The sequence below is a fragment of the Rhipicephalus microplus genome, chromosome 5 (assembly GCF_043290135.1).
Source record: "Rhipicephalus microplus isolate Deutch F79 chromosome 5, USDA_Rmic, whole genome shotgun sequence".
NCBI lineage: Eukaryota > Metazoa > Arthropoda > Arachnida > Ixodida > Ixodidae > Rhipicephalus > Rhipicephalus microplus.
Window position 1 is genome coordinate 67359378 of NC_134704.1, and position 25938 is coordinate 67385315.

The following is a 25938-nucleotide window of genomic DNA, read 5'->3' on the forward strand; positions in this document are numbered from 1 at the left end:
CGTATCCGCCTATCTATCTAGCCGCCTACGTGTTGCTATCTTCCCCTTAACTTGGTGTGCACCAAAATTACCATGGGAAGGTAAGATGGTTTGACGAATATGACTCACTGGTGATGACAAGCAGAATGTGGCAATGTCGGCGCATGCAGAATACCATTCGCCGATTTTCTTGCGCAGAACCTCAAATAAACGTTTTGTTCATTCTCTCCAGGCGTAAGACTATCGCCTTTAGACGACATTTACCGTGCAACATGTAGATTCGGGCCATTTTTTTTTTCATCTTCAAACTCATAGCATACCTGCGCTGCGCCAGTGCCTACGGAGAGGTTCAAGAGAACTTGATGTTTTGCGACTTTTTCACTGTATGCGTATTTGTATTCCATTTTTTTATTTTGCATAATCTGCATCTGTTGTCGGAACATTGGCGTCTGTATAGTTCCCGTACAGATGCAAATGGGTTGCGTAGGAGTTTGTAACTGCTGGCAGTCAGCCGCTTGCCTTCTTCCGGGAATCTTGTAGGCTGCGGGGAAGGCGCGCCTTGCCTTTTCATAGTGTGTTGTGTGAGTGCGCAAAATAAAAAAATAAAATGAATAATATATCAGCGTGTTGTTCCAACTTAATCAATCCGAGTGAGCAACTGTAGCGCATCATCGCTATTCGTGAAGTCGACAAAGATTTGTGTCTTTCGTTCCTGTTTTTTTTCTTCGCTGAGGGCCTTCGTTCGTCAAGGAGACTCGTTTATCTGCACTCTATATTCTTGTAATGAAGACCGCTGCTTATCACTATCATGCGGTATATAGTTAGGATGCGCGGCGTTACTGCTGACTAAGAGCCGAATCACGATTGACATTCGTAAGAACGACAAAATAAAAAGATAGGTTTTATTTCCATAATGATACTGGGCGTTCCATTTGCAAAGCCGGTGGTCCATTGACAAGCGGGACTCACACTAGAAAGAAGTTTCCGGTTTCAAGCCTAGTTACTATATTGATGATGTAAAAAAGTGAGTCATGAACAAAGCATAGATATGAAAGAAAATGCAATGCGTTCAATTGCTTGACTGACATGAAATATGTCGTCACTGCCTTTTAAGTCTTATATGCGGGCTGCCAGTGGAATCTTTAGTATGGGCTTAGCTTGTGATAGGCTTCATTATCCTATAGGGTCAATGATAGCAAAATTTACACCATCATGTCCTAGCAGTATCACCTTGATGTACGTATTCTTGCTCTGAGCTAGAGCTGAATGTTAAAGGCAAGGAGAGTGGTAATTTCAGTATACAGAAACTTCCGTAAGTAATTTCCATGATCACCAGGTTTAATTAGACTTGAGTCAAGCTACAGCATAAGCAGAGTTCGGTGCGTATTTAACGTGCCACGTTTCACAAGCGAAACAACGCTGCGCTGTCACTTACTTTTCTTTCCTCCTTTCCCATATTCTTCTCCTTACTAACTGTCGCACTTATTTCACTAGACTCGAAATATACCGCGAGACTGCTCGCGAAATAATTTGACAGGACAATGCACTCTTGTCCATCGTATCTACTTTGCAGTGTTTTGGGCTTTTAGAGACCAAGTCTTGTTTAATATTTTTCACATCTGCATCTTAGTGAACTAATTTCAACTGCTGCTTGTGAGGCGTTAGCGTTGTACGCCGTGCCTGGTCTACCGAAGGTATTGTTGACTGGTAGAGTGCACTATAAAATGAAAAAAAAAAGATCAATGCCGAAACGAATTTCAGATGGGAGCTTTGAAGAGTATCAAAGAATGACCGCTATTTTGCAGCGGAACCTGTTATAAGATCACAACAAAAGTCGCGTGCGCCATAGTTGTCCGTCACCGCCGCCACTGTCCATAACCACTATCACAGCAAAGAAAAATAATAAGCAAATAAAAAAACTGAGAAAACAAGGGGATTGAAACCCGGGTTTCCTGTGGGCCAGCCCAGTAGCCTGCCAAAGAGCCTCGCCGGTACTTGAAACTCCATTGCAACCTGACCATAGGCAGGTTTGATGTAGGGAAAGAAATCGCGTAGTGCATGGGTAATAAGGTGTTTTGGAACAACAAAGTAACAACCAGGCGCCACACAATTCAAATCGCGTGAAGAGTGGGTCGTCGGATGTACCAACCCTCCTTACCAAAGCTTCAAGCCTAATTCATCGTCGTCAGCCACAGCACCGAAAAAATTGCACAGAATATGTTGCAAGCGCGGCGATGGCGTAGTGGTTAGAGCATCCGCCTCGCATGCAAGAGGTCCGTGGTTCTAATCCCGGTACCGCGCAGTTCCCAACCGGATTAAAAAAAAAATTCGCGTGTTGATGGAACTGCATTAAGAGGCCTGGGGTGCGGCCTCACCGGCAAACACCGCCGAGAACGCGCTCCCTCACCAGAGAAGGATTGGCCACCCTGGTGCAGTATCTGGCCACTACCTCCCACATGCTTACGTCAAATAACTCACGGCCCTTGGTCCCCAGCAGCTGCGAAGCAACTGACCACGGCGGCGGTCAGATCTGCAACGCAGCAGAGGGTGCTAAGAATCTCTGGATCCGGACAGGCCGCCATTGGAACCTGCACTTGGCAACGTTTAACGCTAGAACCTTATCTAGTGAGGGAAGTCTAGCTGTACTATTCGAGGAGCTAGAGGGTGTTAAATGGGATATAATAGGGCTCAGTGAGGTTAGTAGGACAGATGAGGCCTATACGGTGCTACACAATGAGCACGTCCTTTGCTACAGGGGCTTGGAAGACAGAAGAGAACTGGGAGTGGGGTTCCTAATTCACAGAAACATAGCTGGCAACATAGAGTAATACTATAGCATTAATGAAAGGGTGGTAGGTATTGTAATTAAACTGAATAAAAGATACAAGATGAAGGTAGTACAGGCTTACGCGCCTACATACAGCCATGATGACGCTTCAGTTGAAAGCTTCTATGAAGACGTTGAATCGGCAATGAGTAAGGTAAAAACACAGTATACTATAGTGATGGGAGACTTTAATGCAAAAGTAGGGAAGAAACAGGCTGGAGACCAGGCAGTAGGAGATTATGGCATCGGTACTAGAAACGCCAGGGGAGAGCTACTAGTAGAATTCGCAAAACGCAATAATTTACGGATTTTGAATACCTTCTACCGAAAACGAGAAAACCGCAAGTGGACATGGAGGAGCCCTAATGGTGAAAATAAGAACGAAATAGACTTTATATTGAGTGCACACCCTAGAATCGTGCAGGATGTGGAAGTGATTGGCAAGGTACGATGCAGTGACCATAGAATGGTACGGTCTCGAATTCACCTAGACTTGAAGAAGGAACGGCAGAAACTGATACGCAAGAAGCCAATCAATCAGCTAGCACTGAGAGGGAAAGTACAGGAATTCAGAGTGTCGCTGCAGAACAGGTACTCGGCTCTTAGTGAGGAAACCAACCTTAGCGTAGATACAATGAATGATAATCTGACGAGTATCATTACGGAGTGTGCAGTGGAAGTTGGGGGCAGGGTAGTTAGACAGGACACTGGCAAGCTTTCCCAGGAAACGAAAAACCTAATTAAGAAGCGTCAAATCATGAAAGTGTCTAGTACAACAGACAAAATAGAACTGGCAGAGCTTTCGAAGTTGATTAATAGACGTAAGGTATGCGATGTAAGAAGGTATAATATGGAGAGAATTGAACACGCTTCTGAAAAACGGAGGAAGTGTCAAAGCATTGAAGAGGAAACCTGGGATAGGCAAAAGTCGGATGTATGCACTAAGGGACAAAGAGGGCAAAATAACTACCAATATGGATAGGATAGTTAAAATAGCAGAGGAGTTTTACAGAGATCTGTACAGTAGCCGAGACTACCACGACCTTAATACTATAAGAACTAGCAGTAACCCAGATTACACCCCACCAGTAATGATAGAAGAAGTCAGAAAAGCTTTGGAAAGCATGCAAAGGGGCCAAGCTGCTGGTGAGGATCAAGTAACATCAGATCTGCTGAAAGATGGAGGACAGATTGTGTTAGAAAAACTAGCCACCCTGTTTACGTGGCGTCTCTTGACGGGAAGAGTACCAGAGTCTTGGAAGAACGCTAACAGCATCTTAATACATAAGAAAGGAGATGACAAGGACTTGAATAATTACAGGCCGATCAGCTTGCTCTCTGTAGTGTACAAGCTATTTACAAAGGTAATTGCTAACAGAGTAAAAAAAAAAACATTAGAACTCAATCAACCAAAGAAACAAGCAGGATTTCTAACAGGCTACTCAACAATTGACCACATTCATACTATCAATCAGGTAATAGAAAAATGCTCAGAGTATAACCAACCACTATACACAGCCTTCATAGATTACGAAAAGGCGTTTGATTCAGTAGAAATATCAGCCGTCATGCAAACACTGCGGAGTCAGGGCAGTATATATATCAATCAGGGCGATGAAGTATATATAAACATTCTGGAAGAAATCTACAGGGGTCAACTGCTACCATAGTGCTTCATAAAGAAAGCAACAGAATACCAATCAAGAAGGGTGTAAGGCAGGGGGACACAATTTCCCCAATGCTATTTACCGCGTGCTTACAGGAGGTTTTCAGAAGCCTAGAATGGGAACAGTTAGGGATAAGAGTCAATGGAGAATACCTTAGTAACCTGCGATTCGCCGATGACATTGCATTGCTGAGTAACTCGGGGGACGAATTGCAACTCACGATTACGGAGTTAGACAAGGAGAGCAGAAAGGTGGGTCTTAAAATTAATCTGCAGAAAACGAAAGTAATGTACAACAACCTCGGCAAGGAGCAGCGCTTCGAGATAGGTACTAGTGCACTTGAAGTTGTAAAAGACTATGTCTACTTAGGGCAGGTAATAACCGCAGAGCCGAACCACGAGATTGAAGTAACTAGAAGAATAAAAATGGGGTGGAGCACATTCGGCAAGCACTCTCAAATTATGACAGGTAGATTGCCACTATCCCTCAAGAGGAAGGTATATAACAGCTGTATCTTGCCGGTACTTAGCTACGGAGCAGAAACCTGGAGACTTACAAAGAGGGTTCAGCTTAAATTGAGGACGACGCAGCGAGCAATGGAAAGAAAAATGGTAGGTGTAACCTTAAGAGACAAGAAGAGAGCAGAGTGGATTAGGGAACAAACGGGGGTTAAGGATATCATAGCTGAAATCAAGAAGAAGAAATGGACATGGGCAGGGCATGTAGCGCGTAGACAGGATAACCGCTGGTCATTAAGGGTAACTGACTGGATTCCCAGAGAAGGGAAGCGGGTTAGAGGGAGACAGAAGGTTAGGTGGGCAGATGAGATTAAGAAGTTTGCGGGTATAAATTGGCAGCAGCAAGCACAGGACCGGGTTAACTGGCGGAACATGGGAGAGGCCTTTGTCCTGCAGTGGACGTAGTCAGGCTGATGATGATGATGATGATTGTTGCAAGCGTGTAAAGGGTGCCACGCTTCTCCGAAAAATGACGAAGCATAGAAAAGTGAATGACTCCAGCCTACACAAGAATCATGATATATGGCGTTGTGGGTACCCTGCAAATGCACTTGTAGCAGTTACTCAAGGAGTGTTTAAAAAAAGGCTCTGAAAGGCTCCTCCTCCAGCTTTTGCTGCGACTGGCCTGCAGGTTCCGCGCAGGCCTACGGTTCTCTTTTTTTTATTTTCGGGGCTGATATAACCACACTTACTACTCCGCTGACTCTGTACACACTATTCATTCAACCAGGTATACAACACCAAAATCAGCGTGAAAACATTTAGGGGCACATTACTAGTGTATATTTGAATGGAAAATAGGTTAATTTTCATTTGATGGTCCCTCGCCTTTGTGCGAATCAATAGTTTTGTCATAAGTCGACTATTTTGCAGAATAATATGCATGTGCATGCATGTTGATCGACATTATCGCTGGTGCATTTGCAGGATGATATTTGTTGGCAGGCTAACGTCAAAGAGAAAGCGAACTAATCAGCAGGCTTTGTTTAGGATGTTGTTATGGTTTCATTTTCAATTTTCCATTCCGTTTTTGACTTCCGCGAATAGTCTTCGAGGAAACAGGTCACTGTATAATTCCTGTTAGATCTGCTTGCTCGACGAGATATGTGACGGTTTTTTCACATACCTCGGCTTAGATTTGCAACTATACGGCGCTGTGATCTCTTTTTTTTGAGCCCATCGTGAATTTTGGAGCCCCTCAAGAATTTGGATACGGGAAGCTTGATGAAGACTTTGCATATCTTTATATATCACCTCTTGTAGAGTAACCGCAGCCTCTTTCCAGCAAAGCTGAGCCAACTAGAACGAAACAGTCGTACTAATAATTTCTACCATTCAGCCTTTTGCTAAAAAAATGGCTTGAACCTTTTTATAATAGCATCATTTTGTCGTTGATGCCAGCGCTGGTTATACGGGACGTTTCATTGCGTCAACAGACTTATATTGCTGTAGACCAGCATTAGAGAGATAAGTTCAGAGGATTTGGTTGTAAGATTACATAGTTGCTTCAGTTCACCTGGTCGTCGCTGGCTCGACCAGCACCCAAAAAAAATGTCACTGGTTAGCATACTCGAAATCCATGTTGTAGTTTCCTTCGAGACATGCGGCAAAAAAAAAGCTTTTCATGAAACACGAAATGAGGAAATGAGAATGCGATCCATTTGATCAGTGCAGGCTCCTTTTGCTGCATAGTCATGCATGAGAGTCACAGCTTCATCCGGCTGGCTGTCTGCATTGTGGATAAGAATTTACATTGCACTTGAGCAGAACGCCACTTTCTGTAATGTTCTTTTTTTAGGTACTGTGAGTTTTCGAATGCAGTCTGATTGGAGCCTATATGTTTGCAAGAGGATTCCGTTAGTGCCCAGAGCAACGCTTCAGGATTAAAAGTCAGGCAGACTTTGAAAAAGCAGCGTGAGTGCAGACAAATGAAGAGACTGTTAACAAAGCGTTTCCAAGAGCAAGATCTTTTGGGAATCAGAGTTTATAATTTAGGTGTTCGTATATAATTGATATAACTGTCCTTCAAGCGCACGAACAAACACAAAGGAAGAGATGACCAGCGCTTGTTCTCTCTTCCTTTCTGTTTATTCGTGCAATTGAACGACTGTTATACCATGCATATCCAGCTAACCCAACTTTCGATTGTGTCGTATATTCTTATTGTTATTTTTTATTAGCGCATACAGCGTATGGCTACGTCGCCAATCTCTACACGCTCGGCGGTTTATGGGCTGAAATATTACCAAAACTGACGGAACGTGATGTTCTTAATCAGAATGGGTGGCAAATACGATCAAGAATATTTGAACATGAATGAGGAGAGAGAGAGAACACAAGGAGAAAGGCAGGGAGGTTAACCAGGGCTGAGCCCCGGTAGGCTACCCTGCACTGGAGGAGGGGAGAGGGGAAGGAAAGTTATAGAGGAGGAGAGAAAAGGCCACTGACTGGGCCGACGCTTAACAGTTTCACCATCATAAACGATGAAACAGGCCGGTGTCTTTGAGAAAATGCAATAGTGCTTTCGTTGCCTTTCGGAAATTGGATGGGCAAGTGCCATTGTCCCAAAGCTTTCTCGACAGTGAAATCACTTCTGTCCAGTTGATTTAAACACTGCGCCGGTGAAGCCTCTCGTTTGTGTATGCCAGGCAGTAACATAAGATGTGTTCAATAGTCTCACCTACGGCGCACTCCACGCTGTCGGCCATCCCTATCATAAGTGAGTAGGCATAGGTGAAGGCTATGCCCTGACGCAGACGGCACAACACTCTACCTTCCTCCCTAGGAAGACCAGAGGGTAGCCGCAGTCGTAGAGATGGATCGAGAGAATATAGTCGCTTATGTGGAAACTGTGATGACTGCCACTTCTGGAATGTCATGTCCTGCGTCAGCTTACTTAGGTATCTCGCCGAGTCAATCCTAGATAAATGTACGGATAAATGTACGGGTTTGCTTGTACGTGTTCATTTCTGGCTGCTTTATCAACGAGGTCATTGCCGGTGATACCACAATGACTTGGTATCCACTGGAACACAACGTTGTGTCCTTGTTCGGTCGCATAGTGCAGCATTTCTCTGATCTCCCGTACCAGCTGTTCGTACGACCCGCGACGAAGTGCCGACGGAATGCATTGTAGAGCCGGCTTGGAGTCACAGAATACTGCCCATTGATTAGCCGGTTGTTGATGATATAATCGATGGCACCTCGCAGGGCAACAATTTCCGAACCAGTCGATGTGCTCACGTGACAAAGTTCGTAAGTGACGTTGATTTGTTGCGATGGAATGGCGGTGGCACCGGTGGATCTAGTCAGGGTGGTAGATCCATCCGTGTATACGTGGACTCTGTCCACGTAGAAAGTGTGTAAATAGTCCAGAGTTGCTTGCTTCAAGGCCAAGGTAGAAAGGACTTTGCTATTTCTGATTCCTGGGACGGAAAGACGCACGTCGGGTTGTCGTAGGCTCCACAAGGTGGACGGTGAACGCGTCAAGGGTATAAAACTGGATGGTAGCAAAGCGCGTAGGAAGCTGACGACCTTAGAGAACGACGCCTGTGGTCGTTGTTCTGGCAGAAATGTCAAATGGCACGACACCATCCGTGAAATGTGCCGAATATGTGCTCTCAGCATGTCGGTCGTGAAGTAGGCGGTAACCGGATGACCCCGAGTTCCAGTGGTTGAAGTAGTTCGTGGTAGGCCTAGACAAACACGTAGTGCCTGTGCTTGCACGCTCTGAAGTGCTCGAATGTTTGTCTTTAAAGTTTTAGACAGCAGAGGAGAACTGTAGTGCAGTACACCAATAAAAAGTGCTTGGTAAAGCTGTCAATGACGCATGGAACTCAATGACAGACCCCATCTTTTTCCAGCGATGACTTTCAGGACGTGGGCAATAGATACCAGTTTCGCTTTCAAGCTAGTCCCATGAGGGCTCCAAGAGAGGTCGCAGTCAATAATGACACCTAGAAAACGATGGCTACGCTTGTAATAAGTGGGCTGGCCATTAATGCTTATCGGGTAACTTGTCATCACCTTGCGCGTGAAGGCCACCAGTTCACATTTTTCTGTTGAGATTGTTAGGTCTTGCGTGCGATGGAGGAGGCATACGATGCCCCGGCCGCTGAACACTGCACATGATTGCTATCGAGTCTCCTTGCTTAGCAGAGCAAAGGTTATTATTCCTCGTACACGGTGCTCCAGTATGTCGATGCGTACTCTGTGCACACACTCTGTGCCTGTTAATACGACCGAACTTTAAAAAAAAATAGGTGCCAGACATGACAGAGAGACATTATATAACGAAAGTGGAATAGCACCATGTTTGAACCAAGGTATATGAGAAAATACTGCTACAATCGGGAATGCTTGATCTTCGCCTTCAAGAGTAGGTCGCGATGGCATAATTGGGCTTCGTGCCCATAGCTTTCTGTATTGCTAACCTGCGTCGCTTCTCGGGGTATGCCTAAAGAGTGCCGTCGGGAAGCAAATGGCTGTGCGCATCATTGGCTGCTTCAAAGTTTCATTGAGTGCTTATGGCAAGCACAGTTGTCAAGTGCCAACCTACTACGCCATAATTATATGTTGCGGATTAGCGAATGGAAAGAGCACACAAGCATGAGTCAGTAGGCCCGTTGTGTGAAAACACACACACACACACACACTATATATATATATATATATATATATATATATATATATATATATTGTAAGCTATGTGACTGCCAGACCCAGACTTTTTGTGCTACAATTCATTCACACCTCCAGGCGACGACTTCTCGGTTGCTATGGTAACGCGTTCTACTGGGTCCCTCATTTAGCCAGCATTCGCTGCCTTTACGAGAGCCGGTTTCTAATTAACCGTCGTTCTCCCTAGATCACTCCCCACCCGCCACCTACGTATGCACGCGCCTAACTGGGTGACCGTTCACATTGGCCGGCAGTGCTGGTCGTCCAGTGGTATATGCATGGAAATCGTCCTATCTGACCTGGCTTATCATTGAATCCCATCTTATGATGCCATTTATTATTTACAAGCTATACCATGAAATAAAAATGGGTAACGACCACAATCAATCTGAGCGAAAGATCAGTCTTTACCAGAATGTCACTTTCTTTCTATCTCGGCCTTCTCACAAAAAAAAAATCTACCTGAAAGCATGCTGTGTCTTTCGTCTGTTGATAGGCTCGAGCAGAAGGGTAACGCGTTGTGCGTATATATCTCCGCGCCGCGGTGTCTGCTTTTGTCGGCGTTTTATGAGTAGCCACTCGATAGACCTGCGCTAACGAGAGGGCCGTGACCCCCTGCCACCACAAGCCGTGCGTATATATGAGCCGTGCCTGGGGAGATAAGTGTCTTGGGTATCGAGCTGTCGTTAGGTGATTGGATCTTTAGGGCTCCCTGGGGGAGGCAACGCAACCCTTTGGCCCCGGCCTAGTAGATCATTTCCCGGGTCAACCCTGTCGCTAGAAATCAGCAGTCGCCTTCTGCTGTTTGAAATCAGCAGTCGCCTTCTGCCTTGCTTGTATCAAAGTGCTTCTGAGTTCCGATTGGGCTACGTACGGGTTGTTGGCACAGCCATTGGAAATGTGGATTCTTTATGACTTCCACTGTGGTTCCCTGCTGTATGATTGCCCTTTGCCGAAGAGGGGGTGCACCGAAGACACATTGAAAATTTTCTTGATGTCAGAAGAAAATTTTTTCATAATTGCACGTGACGACTGCGAAAAGAACACTCAACCACAGTACGGGAATAATCTGTCCTTTTGTTTACTGCTGTTCCTCTTCTGCAATTGTCCATGGTCAACAGGCCACACGAATAAATAGCGGAATACTCATCAAAGCAAAACACACTGCAAAAAATAGTAATAAAACTATGTTTCACCGAAAAGGCCAAGCAATGAATGCGATAGCGACGATTTAGGAAGTGTAAATTTATAGGCTAGTTTTTTTTGTTAGCCACAATAATAATGACAACTAAGAGGCATTTTTAACTAAGTTGCACGAAAAAAATTGAAGTACAAAAGGAAGACACCTAGACACAGCGCACACTAACAACTAAAACTTTATTGGAGAAAACAGATATATGCGGTTACGAGAACACGTGCGGTCAAAGAAAAAGATAATTATTAAAAGAGCATTCATTATTTTTTTCTTTCACCGCATGTGTTCTCGTAACCACCAATATATGTCTGTTCTCTCCAATAAAATTTCATTTGTTAGCGTGCGCTGTGTTCAGGTGTATTCTTTTTGTACTTTAATTTTTTTCACGCAAAGCAGTTAAGATGATTTACCAACTTGCCCAGCAGCCCGTGCTTCTTAAGAGACAACGATGCCAAAAAAGCATAGGGGATTTTATTGAAGGTAATTGCAATATCAGCAAAAAAAACGAAAAGTGAATGAAAAGGTGATTTGTCGCCAGCCGGTACCGAACCGTCGAACTTCGAGTAACGCGTCCTATGCTCAAACGTGCTATTTGAAGGTCGCAAGTTCGGTCCCTGGTGGCAAGTTAACTTTTCGTCGTCCGAGGCGCTTCATTAGGCAATCTCGAGGTTTCATTTCAAGGTTGGAAAAACAAACTGAAGTAAAAAAAGTCACAGCTTTGCCGCAAAGGCGAAGCAGTGAACAGGATAGCAACAAATTGGAAGGTCACACACAAAATGGCAAGCAGATCGAAACGTGCCCCGCGTTTTTCACGCACCAAGGACGCACCAATCGTACTCACAGGTACAGATTAAAGCGAATAAGCATGAATAAGTGTTTCAGTTGTTACTTCGCTGTGTCTGAAAAGCGCGCCCTTTTCGCAAATGGAGGCTGTGCAATGATTGCAGTGACCCATGTGTGCCCAGTAACTACTACAGAATCGTTCAGACGAAACTCAAAGGCCAGCCAAGACGTACGGTTCTCCCCACTGCAAGATAAGGGCACGCCATCAAACGTACACGTCATTATTCTCTAAGCGGGCCAAAGTACGCGCGAGAGATCAAAGTCGCCACGCGCTCACTGCGCCATCTTGCTGATAATGCTGGAAACACGAAAGTTGCCCCCTCCCCCAAGATGCCCCCCAACAGCGATAATGGTAGATATGAATAGCCTGCTGTTTGAACGTTGAAGGAAGTACCTCTCGGTGGCTCTGTGGTTAACGCCTCACATTCACGACGCGGAGGTCCCACGTTCAATTCCGCGCGCGGGAGCCTTTTTTCTGGGATTTTAAAATGAGAAGCATTTCTTAGCGAACTTCGGTGACTTTGAGCGTATCTATATCTATCTATCTATCTATCTATCTATCTATCTAAATTGGGCATCTATCTAAATTCGGCAGCTCCCACGATTCTGGGGAATCGATGTTATGGAAAGCATGCTTATGGGAGGTGACTGTGCTCCTTTTTTTTTCATTGAGAAAAACGTCACGAGGGGGTACCAAATATATGTACGAGTAAATGCTGCACATAATTATATAACCAGTGGTTTACAGTTGCGTAACAATGTCAGTAGCGAGACGTGTATCAACAACACGAGAAGCGGCAAGCTGATATGATGCGCTGGTGCTCGTAAGGATCGTAGACCTGGACATTGCTCGATAAATAAACTTCATCGGATGACATCTGACTACAACTGCTGTTAACCTTACGTAACGGCTATACTGTAGGAGCACATATGAAATGTTTATAAAATCGGAAAGCCAGTACTTCAACCACAATTAGTGTTTCACGGACATTAGGGTCTATTTTAAAGGTAGTTCCGAGATCTGGTGTGGCTCTGTGGTAGAATAGTTGGTCGCCACGCAGAATTCTAGGATTAGAATCCTGTTGCGACAATGATATATATTATTCGAATTCATGCAGTCAACGTTCCCCATGTCAGCGTTTTCTTAACGTTCAAGCGTTAAGGGTACCCACGTGAGTTCTCGCCATTCCGGAGTAGATATAAACTGTCAAACAGCTGTGGCACATACCCGCACACCAGGGGCACTTACCAGCCCCGGTGTATGTGCCACAATTTTTGGAAAGTGTTTGACGACGTACGCGACAGGATCACGACATTATTCATGTCATAACCAGCGAGTCATATTCGTCAAACTGTTTTGCCCCCCCCCCTCCCCCATACTAAATTTGGTTCTCCCAAGTTAAAGGGGTGATCACGAGAGCACCAAGACGTAGGTGGCCAGGAAGTTATTGAATATATAAGAACAAGGGTGACAGAACATTTTCAAAAAAGAAGTGCTTTATGCACCACATTATACAAGAATGAACCAGGTGGCGCAATGGCTCCATTTTCACAACAAGAGTGGGAAAGGGCTGAGAAAAGGGTTCCTAGTAGTACATCAACAGGCCCAGTTGGCATTCCAATTATGCTGGTAAAGACATTAGGTCCGAAGTGTAAGCAGGCCTTGAGAGAGGCAGTGAGCAAAATAATAATCAATGGAGAAGTTCCCGATGACTGGAAACTTGGCAGGATGCGCATGATCTATAAAGGAAAGGGGGACAAAGCTGACATAGACAACTACTGTCCTATAACAGTGCTATCAGTGGTCTACAGGCTGGCGATGAAGATTATAAAGGAAAGACTGCAGGCATGGATAGAGGAATAGGGGGTGCTGGGGGAACTACAGAATGGGTTTCGGAAACACAGGAGGTTGGAAGACGATCTGTTCTTACTGACGCAGTGCATCGAAATAGCAGAAAAGGAACACAGGCCCCTGTGGCTAGCATTTTTGGATATCAAGGGAGCGTACGATAGCGTGGTTCAAGGGGAATTGTGGGAAATACTGGACACACTAGGCGTGGAAGATGTAGTTACTAATGTTTTAAAGAATATCTCTAAAGGTAACAAGGTAATTATAAAGTGGGAAAAACAGGTATCCAAGCCTGCAGAGGTAAAACGGGGGTTTAGGCAGGGGTGTCCCCTGTCACCCTTATTATTCATGATGTACCTACAGGGATTAGAGGCCAAATTAGAGGGAAGTGGACTGGGCTTCAACCTCTCTTTCGTCAAACAAGGAAAACTCATTGAACAGGCACTACGAGCATTGATGTACGCAGATGATATAGTGCTAATGGCCGACAACAACGAAGATTTGCAGAGATTGGTAGACATCTGCGGTAATGAGGGAGATAGGTTAGATTTCAGATTCAGTAGGGAAAAATCAGCAGTCATGATTTTTAATGACAATGAAGGTAGTGAGTTTAGAATACAGGAGGTCACGCTAGAGATAACAGATAAATACAAATATCTGGGCGTATGGATAAGCAATGGGGCCGAGTACATAAGGGAACACGAAATATACGTGTCGACTAAAGGTGACAGGAATGCAGCAGTAATGAAAAACAGGGCACTGTGGAATTACAATAGGTATGATGTTGTGAGAGGTATATGGAAAGGGGTCATGGTTCCTGGTCTGACGTTCGGCAATGCGGTCTTGCGCATGAGATCAGAAGTTCAAGCAAGATTAGAAATTAAGCAACGTGGAATAGGTAGGCTTGCCTTAGGAGCTTACGGGAATACACCAAATCAGGTAGTACAAGGTGATATGGGATGGACATCATTTGTGGGCAGGGAAGCTAGCAGCAAGATAAAATTTGAGAAGTGTTTGAGATAAGCAGAGGAGGAGCGTTGGGCAAGGAAGGTTTTCAGCTACTTGTACATGAAGAATGTCGATACAAAATGGCGGAAGCAAACCAGAAAATTGACTGGTAAATACTTGGAAAACAGCAGGGGGCCAAACAAAAAAGAATTTTCGGTTAAGAAGGTGAAGGAAGCCGAGACCGATATGGGGAGGATTGGCATGATTAAGAAGTCCGCACTAGAGATCTATCGAACTTTTAAGCAGGAAATTGCCAAGGAAAGGATCTATGATAATACTCGGGGTAGTTCTCTACTGTTTGAGGCCAGGACGGGAGTATTGCGAACCAAGACATATCGGGCCAAATACGGAGGGGTAGACATCCAAACCAACGGCAACCAACGGGTTGCCGTACCAGGGACGGCTCAGTGCTCTCCCATAGTAGAGTACCGAGTACTCTAAATCGTTACCCACTTCTTCTAAACAGACACGGTATGCAGTGCGTGTGGAGAGGAAAAAGAAACGACGGAACACTTGATAATGTTCTGTAAAGGGCTTCACCCTATAGTTCAGGATCATGGCGCAGAGTTTTTCAAAGCACTGTGGTTTAGGGACAGTGAGGGCAAAATAGACATTAAGCGGGTAGAATTAACTAGAAGGAGGTTATCAGAATGGTGGCTAATGTCAAGACACGAGTGAAAATTAAACCCTTCACTGCAAAGTACGAATCCTGAACCTCACTATTTAAGGGAAAAAAATAAATCTAGTTTTTGTTTCATTAAGTATTACGGCTTGGTGGCACTAGCCACCGCCCGATCTAAAGGATACAGCCATATACATCCATCCAGATAGATAGATAGATAGATAGATAGATAGATAGATAGATAGATAGATAGATAGATAGATAGATAGATAGATAGATAGATAGATAGATAGATAGGTATATAGATAGATAGATAGATAGATAGATAGATAGATAGATAGATAGATAGATAGATAGATAGATAGATAGATAGATAGATAGATAGATAGATAGATAGATAGATAGATAGATAGATAGATAGATAGATAGATAGATAGATAGATAAAACCTATTTACCACAGAAAGCCACTGATAATTATTGTTCACTCGACGAAATTCATTATCCTATAGTGTCCTGTCCCTGTCACTGTCCTGTCCCTGTCCTGTCACTGTCCCAATGCTTGCTCCTTTTTCGAACCGCTGAAAAGAGACATTTACGTGCTTTGCCAGTCCCAATTATTTTGACATAGCTTCAAATACTTGCAGAGAACGAATCAGTGCATAAAAGAAAACACATATGTAATGAAGAGCTTTTTAGGTCCCGTCTACGGTGCGATCTTTGAATGGAGGACAGTCTGCGTTCCTACATGCATGAAAAGAGACAATGATGGCATTGAACCTACCACATGCAAAAAAAAAAAAAAATACGCATAAAAATGGCAGCATATCAACGGGGTGAATGATGGAGAGTGGGGCGAAGCATCCGTCCGTCCATTCGTTCTTCTTCCGTCCGTGCGTTCGTCTGTGTGACCGTCCGTGCGTCCATCCGCCCATCCGCGCGTGCGTCTGTTCGTGCGTCCACACGTTCATCTGTGCGTCTGTCCCTGCTTTCGTCCATGCATCCGCTCCTGTGTCCTTCCATGCGTCCATCTGTCCGTGCAGCCATCCGCGCGTCCGTCCATGCATCTGTCTGTGAGTCCGTGCGTCCATCTAGTCACATCTTTTTCTCATATATTCCGCATATAGAAGCAACGCCATCCAGCGGACATTCCAAGGACCAAACGAGAGGTGGCACACGCACACTTTCTTACGGCTTGCGCTTCGTGTCTACTTCCCACCTTTAACCATCCGGAGTTAATGGTATATACTAGTTCACTGTATTCATGGCACTGCGGCCCAACACTCGCTAAACCTTGTTAAAACCAAGGAGGTTACGCCCAGCGAGTATAACGTAGCAACCCTTTCTTGTCAGATAGTGCTCAATGTACATGCCAATGGCTGATAATGGGAAAATAGAGACAGGAGAATTCGGCTTTTAGTTAACGCGCTCGCTGCGAATTTTGTATTGTTCAACAACGCACAGGAGAAATCTCCCACCGGCACCCCCTTGCAGGTCAAAGCGTAAGACATACTACTACGAGGGATGAACGGGTGCCGCTTCTAGGAGCTCTGCCCCTAAAAACAACTTTCTGCCGCTGGGTGCCAAACCAGCAACTTCCGTGTTATTACATGATAACAAGCTTTAAGTGCACCATGCACGAGCACTTTTCCAGGACTAATTTACCCGCGTGAGATAAGTGAAAGTTGGCCCTTTTTCTTGAGAATGCATCTTTAAAGTTGTTTTATTCGACGGACCGGAGAAGAAATCTGCTTTGACCCTAACGACAGAGCTTTGCGAAATTCAGAACTGGCTCTATGCATGAACCTATCTCATCTTTGCATGTTTCTACTATTTCATCCCCCTGTAGTCACTAGGTATAGGTGTTCGGCCTTGTTGATTACGCGTAATATTATACTTTTTGGAGTGTGTGCATGCTATGGCTGTTATTCGTGGCCCCTATGTTGGTCCTGTGGTGAAAGTTTATAACTAGGTCGTCGTTATCGCATGGCGGTAAAATTACGGCCAATAGAAGTTTTAAAGGGAGGAAGAATTTATTTACTATTGCTTCATTTTTAACATCGATTACAACGCCTAGCTGCTCTCTTGTCTACAAAAAAAAAAAAAAGCGCCGTACGAAGCGTTGCTGTGAATTCCTTGTCCTCTTCAAAGAAGAGCCACCTGAAAACAAAATTTTACAAAATAAATGAAGAAAAAATCACGGCGATGGTCTATACACGTTAATTAAGGACGCAGTTTTCGGTCGACAAACCCTTGATTTAAAAAAAAAAAACGCGATCAGTCAGTACTCGATGTACGCTTTTCTCAAATATTTTGCTGGAGGCTTTAGGACTAGAGGTCTCACTAATTATTTTTGATGAGTGGCAGGCAATGTGGGAAGCTGTGGAAATTGCAGTTCGTTACGTGGAAAAAGGTTTCACTAATTAATCTCTGGCGCCACAGCGAAGAGCAGTAGTCTGCAATTTAATCCTCACCTTAAAGAACGGTGGTGTTCAGGAAATGTTCGTTCTTTTTTATGGCGCAACAATAAAAAAAGGAAATTGTAGGCCAGTGCTCATATTTTCTAGCACGGAACATCAGCCCACAGCTTATACTTGAGAGATAAAATCCATGTTTTAGGTCGGTGTGCTGCCAACTTTCTTTCAAACAATAGCAGGCTTGATAAGACAGATGCTTGGGCTAGTTGGTGATTGGGAATCAACATATTTGCACAGCGCAAGACTACGAGTAGTTACGACGTCTACAGAGGAAGAGACAAGGACACAAAGAGCGCTGACCCAAAAAGCAGCGCTCTTTCTGTCCTTGTCTCTTTTTCTGTAGTTACATCGTAACTACTCGTAGTATTGCGCTGTGCAAATATGTTGATTAGCAGGCTGTAGGTTGTGACGTTTCAACTTGGGTAAGAAAATGAACACCGGTCGAGCCTGTGGAAAAAGGCAGGCTTTATTTTTGCATATGAAGTTACTTTTAAAATACTTTTTAGCAGCATAAAAAATCCAGAAGTAAGAGATTGACCAGGTATGCTATGAAGGAAAACATAAGTGCCACTGGCGCCACTGATAAGAAAACTATAAAAGATTAGAGGAGTGTTCAGCTTCGCCTTCATGATTTGCTGCATGTAGCGTAACGAGGCTTCGTGCGAATGACATTCTGATCCGCTAGCCTGCTTGGGTTGTTGGTGCATTGTTCCACTACACCGTAAGGAGACGACTGTCTGTGCGCTTAACATCGGGCTTTTAAAAGTATCATTGACCGCATATTGAAAGCAGAGTGGTTAAGGGGCCACTACGCCATAATTATTCCTTTTGCGAATCGGTGAAGAACACGCGAACTTACGCAGAAGCTCTGCTTTGTTGGCGTTTCTTCTGCTGATGATGAAAGATGCTTGAGTACTTTGCGATGGGCGGGCTTTTAGAACAGCAACTGGTTTCACAGTTCACATATTTTGACGGCAGGTGTGATTCGTTGGTTCTACCATGATATAAATGACACGTGATGGAGATGCCTTCATCTACACGGTATTATATATCGTTTAAATTTCTGTCTGAGTAGTTTCAACAAGTATTTGTTTCTCTAATAAGGCATCTGCTTGCCACGCAGACAGCCTCGGTTCGATGCTCACTCGGACACAGAAATTTTAGGGGCAAGGCCCCGAGTTGCGGCGTATACTTCCGGCGTAGCCATCTAATTACAGTGTCACCCGTTAGGGGCGCAGCTGGGGTCAGGTTTCAATGACGACTGCTCAAAGCTCTTGTGGCGCGGGCTTTCTCGCACTCCGACCAGGGATACGTGTCACTCACCATGAACGAACACGAGGCTCGATATCAAGCATTGAGAGCTCGGAGAGCCGAAGCACCGCGAAGGCGTCTGCAAGTAAAGCCGGAGTTGAGAGCTCCGGAAGCTGAGGTGAAACGCAAGAAGCATGTGCTACCCGACGTGAACGGTGCTGACACCCGCTTCGATTCCGAGTCTCTCGATCGCAGCTTCGGACGCAGTTACAATGTGTGAGATGATTGGTCGCTGCATAGCAGCGTCACCAAGATCGCAAACATCCTCACTAATTATACGATGTAGAGCGAGAAATGTGCGGGGATTCACGGTTACTCTATGATCCGCTGTGCTTCGCCCGCTCATCGTTCACTCCGTCAATATGCAATAATATATATATATATATATATATATATATATATATATATATATATATATATATATATATATATATATATATATATATATATATATATATATATATATATATATATATATATATATATATATATATATATATATATATATATATATATATATATATATATATATATATATATATATATATATATATATATATATATATATATTATATATATATACATTTCGTACGAAACGAATGACGCCGACGCTGGAACTTCAGCGAAACGAGCTCTTTAACGCTATCGCTTTGAAACTGCGGAGACATTCAACGCATAGCCGATACTTAGCGCCTGAGCTCACAACCTGCTTTGCTCGAGGCTCTTGGACATTTTGTTGTTTGTTACATAAACAAATAGCCAACAAAGACAGATAACTTTCTTTTGCCATATAGTATTGGCCTTATAGTATTTTTTATTTATTTCGGTATGTGTTGTACGTGTGTTCTATGCGACCGGTGTTGTGTGAGACGGGAAGCATTATGTATAGGAATTTGTAACAATATATCCAGGAGTCACTGCCAGTTGTGTCGCGGTGGTGAAAGCCACCTTTCTGTAGTATTAAAAATAATGTTATTATATCAACGAAGCGGCTGATTACCTTGTGAATGAAATATTTTATGAGCTATATATGCATGCCAATAACAAATGAAAATGCATGTTTCTGGTGAAACAACGCGAGAAATAATTTTAAATGCAGAAAATTTATCAGTGTAAAGCACACATCATATATCACCAAAAAGACGACTGACGAGAGGACAGGAATGACGAAATCTGTTTGCGAGACATCTTATTCTAGAGCATGACTTTGGTTGGGAAAAGTAAGGCAGGAAAAAACAAACAAACGATGACTCTTTACTCGTGAGCTTAAAGAGTAACTGGGCATGCCGACTTGACGAACACATATTAGTGAGCCTATTTGGTTCACTGGTGTATCGTGTCTAGTATGCGTGTGCTTTAGTCACCGTCTGACTCAACGCTGTTCTGTTACACACAATTTCTCTCATGGTAGTGCATAAGTTATTTTCCTACTCAAGACGACCAAGAAAGGACGACTGTAGGAAGCGTGCATTTCGCACATTGCTTTGTTTACTGGCCGATATTTTTTGCTGATTATTGATGTTACTCAGTGCGTAGCCATCAGTAGATTATTTGGCTACACTGGAAGTGTGCTCACCTGCACAACCTGCAGAAACGCCATCTCCGTCGGCGGCCATCTCGAGGATATGGAGCACGGAACTCAGCGATGCCGACAGTTAGCCCATCGTGTCGGCGAAGAATAATGAAATCTCGTTTACAGTACTGAAGCAAAATGAAGAAGTTCGGGCATCCCATCTCCTTCAACTGCGTCGACTATGGCGTGAAAGGCAGTTTAAGCAAATTACACCGTCACATTTGTGCGAGTTCCACCATCCGACCACCGGATGCACTTAAGTCGGCAGACCATGTCTAAGAAGCTCGACCTTCAGTGCCAAAACCATATCAAGGGCGTACGAGCAAACCCCGAAGGACAATCTTATTTATCGGTGTTACATTGTACGCCAAGCCGCTCTGTATGCTCTCACCAACGCCACAGACCTATATGTAGATTGTATCGAAGTCTAAGCCCATGCTTACTGAACAGCACAGGGTGGTTGGCGTAATATACGACGTTGACATCTCTCGCATTGACTTTCCGTTAATGATAAATGCCGCTTCCGACCAAGCCAACACTACTTTCAAAGCGGCGATTTGTAGCCCTTGCATAGTTAAAAACTATATTATATCCCCGCTTCAGCATATCGAATTATCACTGCCTGGTTCTGGAGTGCATATTTTGTTCCACTGTTGCATCTTATGTGGAACTTATTTGCGTAGAAATAAAAAAATCTTTGCGCACAGTTGTGTATTATACTGCTGGCGCTCTTCACTGCATGTTCTAATATAGGAAGACAGGGTAAATCATGGCTGTAAACTGTACAATACCGACAACTCTTAAGAGGTCTGCTTTGGGTCCAGCGGCATGTTTAAGTATTCATTGTCACAGCATTAAATTCGGCAACAATACGTTTAATATTGCTCAAGCTTCCTTTTTGCTGAAAAAGTTTTATACTGCAATGCAAAACATATACTAGATATTGCAAGAAATAAAACAAGAATGACTTTTACACCAGGTCAGAGAAACTGGCATGCGCTCTTCCGAAAACACGTTCACAACAGAGTCAGTACTTACAATGACAACATTTTACTTTAATTGACATCTATATGTTTTTTCACACATCAGATTGATGTATGGCACATCACAAGTGCCTCTGTCCCCTAAGTTCTTTGTTTTCTTATGCTTCCATGAACAATGACGTTGTTTGTTCACTCAGTTAGGAAGTGATGGGAAAGTTTTCTATTGTTCCTGCATGCGTTTCACCTATGTACCTTAACTCCAAAATTCTCGGACACATTATTTTCGCGTTCAGGCACAAAATAAAATATAATTGTCATTGTTGCGGTTTAATGTCCGAACACTACCGTCTGAATATGAAAGACGCCTTAAAGGAAAACATACAAGAACGCAGAAAAGCAACACCGCCATCTTCGTAAGCTATGTGGCAACGGTGCCTTTCTATTAACGTGAAAGTGTTTTATGATGGGTTCCACCACGTCTCCGCTGGCGTATTTCTGTCAATGATGGGGCGTTGTAGGATATACACTAACGCTTGGCAAAGAAAAAAAAACAAGAAAAGGCTCTATCACGGGGCGTCGAACCAGTGACCTCTTGCTCTGCAGCGCAAGGCGGAAACCCCTAGATCACGGAACGTACGTTGTCAAGATTGCTGACAGCAAGCTAATTATACACACTATATACCGGATTGGTGGTCCACGGAGATCCGCAACTTCAGCGCATTTTGGTCGTTAGAGAGGGGATGGCGCGAAGACCTCGCGTTGGGAGTGCTCTGTAACGGATGTCGTTTCTCGCGTTTCGGTGAGCATGCACCGCCTCGGAGTATGGTCTTTCCTGCGTGCACTTATCAGACTTGTGCTTCTGGAGAGCAAGAAGGTCACTTCACTCGCTGCCGGCCGCGCCATGTTTACGAAAGAAGCACGCTGCTCACATACGAAGTAAGAATTGTGACAGTTGTTCGGGCTTGTCCTGTGTATACTTGTGCGTTCGCTTCGTGCGTCTTTGTTTTTGTTTGAACAGCACGCCTTTAGTGTCGATATGTGACAGTTGTTAGTCCGCGCTCGTCCTGTGTATGCTCATATCGTACGTGCTTTCTGCTTGAGGTGCGCACTGCAAGTTTCGAGCGGCTTGCCGTTGTTCGCGTGAGTGCAATTTGTTGCTGTATCATTCATTCCTTCACTTTTGCGACAAAACAATGCACAATAAACGCTCCAACACCTCTGTGAAAGCACGTTTTACTTTTGTGTTATACTGATTTATAGAAACAGGCATCAACCACTACTGTTTTCTTAGCTAGCAAGCATAAACCAAGAGTTATAAAAAAAAATAGGGGACTGGACAGTTCACAGCCGAATGCGAAATACAGTCAGTGTTGTGGGACCATTCACAGAGTTTATGAAAAGAAAATGAAAAAAAGTCTCGTCGCGACACCCACCGTCGCCCTTGAAATTGTCGCAATTCAAGGTTGTTTCTGGGTTGAATGCGACAATCCTTTGAATATTAAAATAACACTTCAAAACGCTCACCACCAGCTGCTTGTTTTCGCTGTGACAGCCAAGCAGCACGAGCTGCACGTGGGAGAATTGCTATTGGAGATTCCACCACAGCGTCTTCCATGTTGTTATAGCCGTACTTTGAAGTCTTTCTTTTTTTTGTAGCTTCTGTACGTCTTCAGTAGTAGCATGTAGGAAGATGCAAGATTTCGAGAGCATTCGCGGAATGCGGTGGAAAGCAAAAGACGAAATTGTCAGCCCAGCGAGGCACTCTAATTCTATTAGCACGCCTGTCTTCAAGAAAGGATGGCTATATGCTAAAAAATGTGCACGCAGAATTATTTTTTGTCTTGAGAGTGACCAGATGGTGCCCGGAACGACAGGTGGTGACCGATGAGGTTAGCAAAGGTACCTTATTGCTTTTTTCTTCATGTCGCACCGGCAGAAGAACTCGAGGTAGCTAGGGAAACTGTTACACTGTGTCCCATTTCAACTATGATGCATGTATTATGCTTGTTTATCCGTTCAGTTCTTACTTTCTTGTTTATACCGCGATGCCTGCATCCACCAGAAGGTAACAAGGAAGAGGAAAAAGCATCCAATGACTAGCCTCGCCTTACACTCTTGAACGCGTGTATTACTAAACTTGGAGCTTTTGTGGTTCTTTTTAGATTTTCTGTGAAGGACAAGGCATTGGTGCTTCTATTTTCTTCAATGAAATTTAGTTGTGAAGTAAGTCGTTGTGTCTCGTGTCAGTTGACTTATAGAGCAAGGAGCGCCACAGAGTGCAAGGCGTTCCTGCTCATAAAGTGCGAATACCCTCGCGTTCCTACCAATGATGCTCGAGGGCTGAGGTTTAGTTCCCGGCTATGGCAGTTGCGCTTCGGTATGAATTAAATTCAAGTACCCATGTTTAGTTGCATGTTGAAGAACTCCCTGTGGTGCAGGGTAATGGGGAAGCATCCCACAATACATGCCTTATAATCATGTTGTAGTTTTGGTGCGTAAGACAACAGTGATTACCATGTTTATTATATATCGATGAGGGGGGTTAGAAAAAAGTGGGTAACTATTTAGAGTACAGGGTGCTCTACGATGAGAAATTTCACTGAATGGCACTGACAAAAGACTGGTACACGAAAATAGTGAAACTCTGAGTGTGGGTTGCTAACGTCTTTACGGGGCCATCTTTTTGCAGCAGGGAGCCGTTTGCTTAGGAGGCCATCATGTGGGCGTATACTTGGAGTTCTGACGGCAATCGTCCCACGTTTGATAACCACATCGAGCCGTCCAACGTACTTTTAAAGGCGTCTGGTGAATCGCTACTTCTAACTATGGCAGATTGAGGTCCGCCCGGGTGTTTTTTAATTGTTTTCAAGGCGGTGAAGTTTCATGTTTTTCCTTTTCTTTTTTAGCTTCTTGTTCAAGACTGTGAAGCTTCTCATTTCCCTAAAAGCTTTAAAGGACAGGACGTGACCCAGTTTTAAAATATGTCATCGCTGAATTAGTTCCACGCGTTTTACATTCTTCTGTAATAAATGGTAAATATTTCTTTCAAAGTGGATTCATTCAACTTGCCAGTGCTCGGGGAACAAGGTATTCATTTTTTAATACACTTGAATAAGTTTATACAGTTTTCTAGCTGTTACCCAAGGAAGTACAAAAAAATTGCTGGAGTGGACATTCCTGCCCACGAGTGAAGCCGTGCCAACCGTAAGATGCCAGGTGCGGCAGCCATCTTTCTAAGGGCATGATGAGCTGTTGGCGTTCGGCCATGGAGAAAGAGCGTTTTCCTCGCACGCCTAACGAGTTTAACGAGGCAACGTTTCCTGGTCAGATAGGGCTCAAAGTGCATCTTTGTGTTACTATTTTCTTTAGTAAGCCTTGAATTCAAGGCAAATTTATGGGAGAGTAAGTCACCAGTACTAGTCTCGGTAGATTACTTCTTCGGAAACAATTATCTTTTAATTTAAAACAATTGCATCATTTATACTAAAGCTGACTTCACTACTGCTGGCAAATCATTGCAGGAGCTTCCACTCCAGCAATATTTTTAAACCTCCTTGCTGTTACCCCGTGTTTTTCATGGCCCCTTTCTTCAATTAAAAAAAGGCAGATCCCACGCGTTGTGAACTCGGTTTCATGTGAAGCAGTTGGCGAGTATAGTCTAGGCTGAATTTTCCCGCAGTAGATAGACATGCCGGCCAAGAATAGACGTGGAGGGTAGACATGTATTCTCAATCATAGTAGCTCTGCACACATTGTACGCTAGTCAGGAAGAACGACTATGCTGATTTATCTAGGGTAACTTATGCAGTGATATAACACCAAAACTCACGTTAAATCACAGGCGCCAGTAGGGTCGAAACGAAGCACACTTTACGATGCATTGATCCACAACTCATCCACAACTTTCGTTAGCGTATTCCTCAGAAGCCAAGCTTGAATATAGCTAACTGAATGATATAAGTGTAAATGTAATACTTATTAGACTGCTATAAAAGCGGAGTTAGCACTGGAGCCACAGTTCACGTTAACCCCATGTGACGCCTGTATAACAAAAGTTAATATGTATTGCCTATTGCTTTGTTGTAGAATTAGATAGCCAGCGCTGCAGCCATAGCTGGCGGACGCTGCAGTTGCATCCGGCGACAGGCCTTTTTCCACCCCGGCTTAATGATTTGGTCTGGCTCTGTGGTAGAATGGCTGACTGCCACGCAGAATGCTTGGCTTTAATTCCTGCTCGTATTCTCATTTCATTTTTTATATGGGGGCACATGACGGCACATGGTTGCTCGGCAAAGTAATAAGCCACAGGCCTCTAAAACAGTGGCCAGGTTACGTTCGAGTTGTTGATATGCATAAGGTTTTCGACAGTGTGAAACAAGCAATCATGTTGGAGAAACTGACAGCAAGG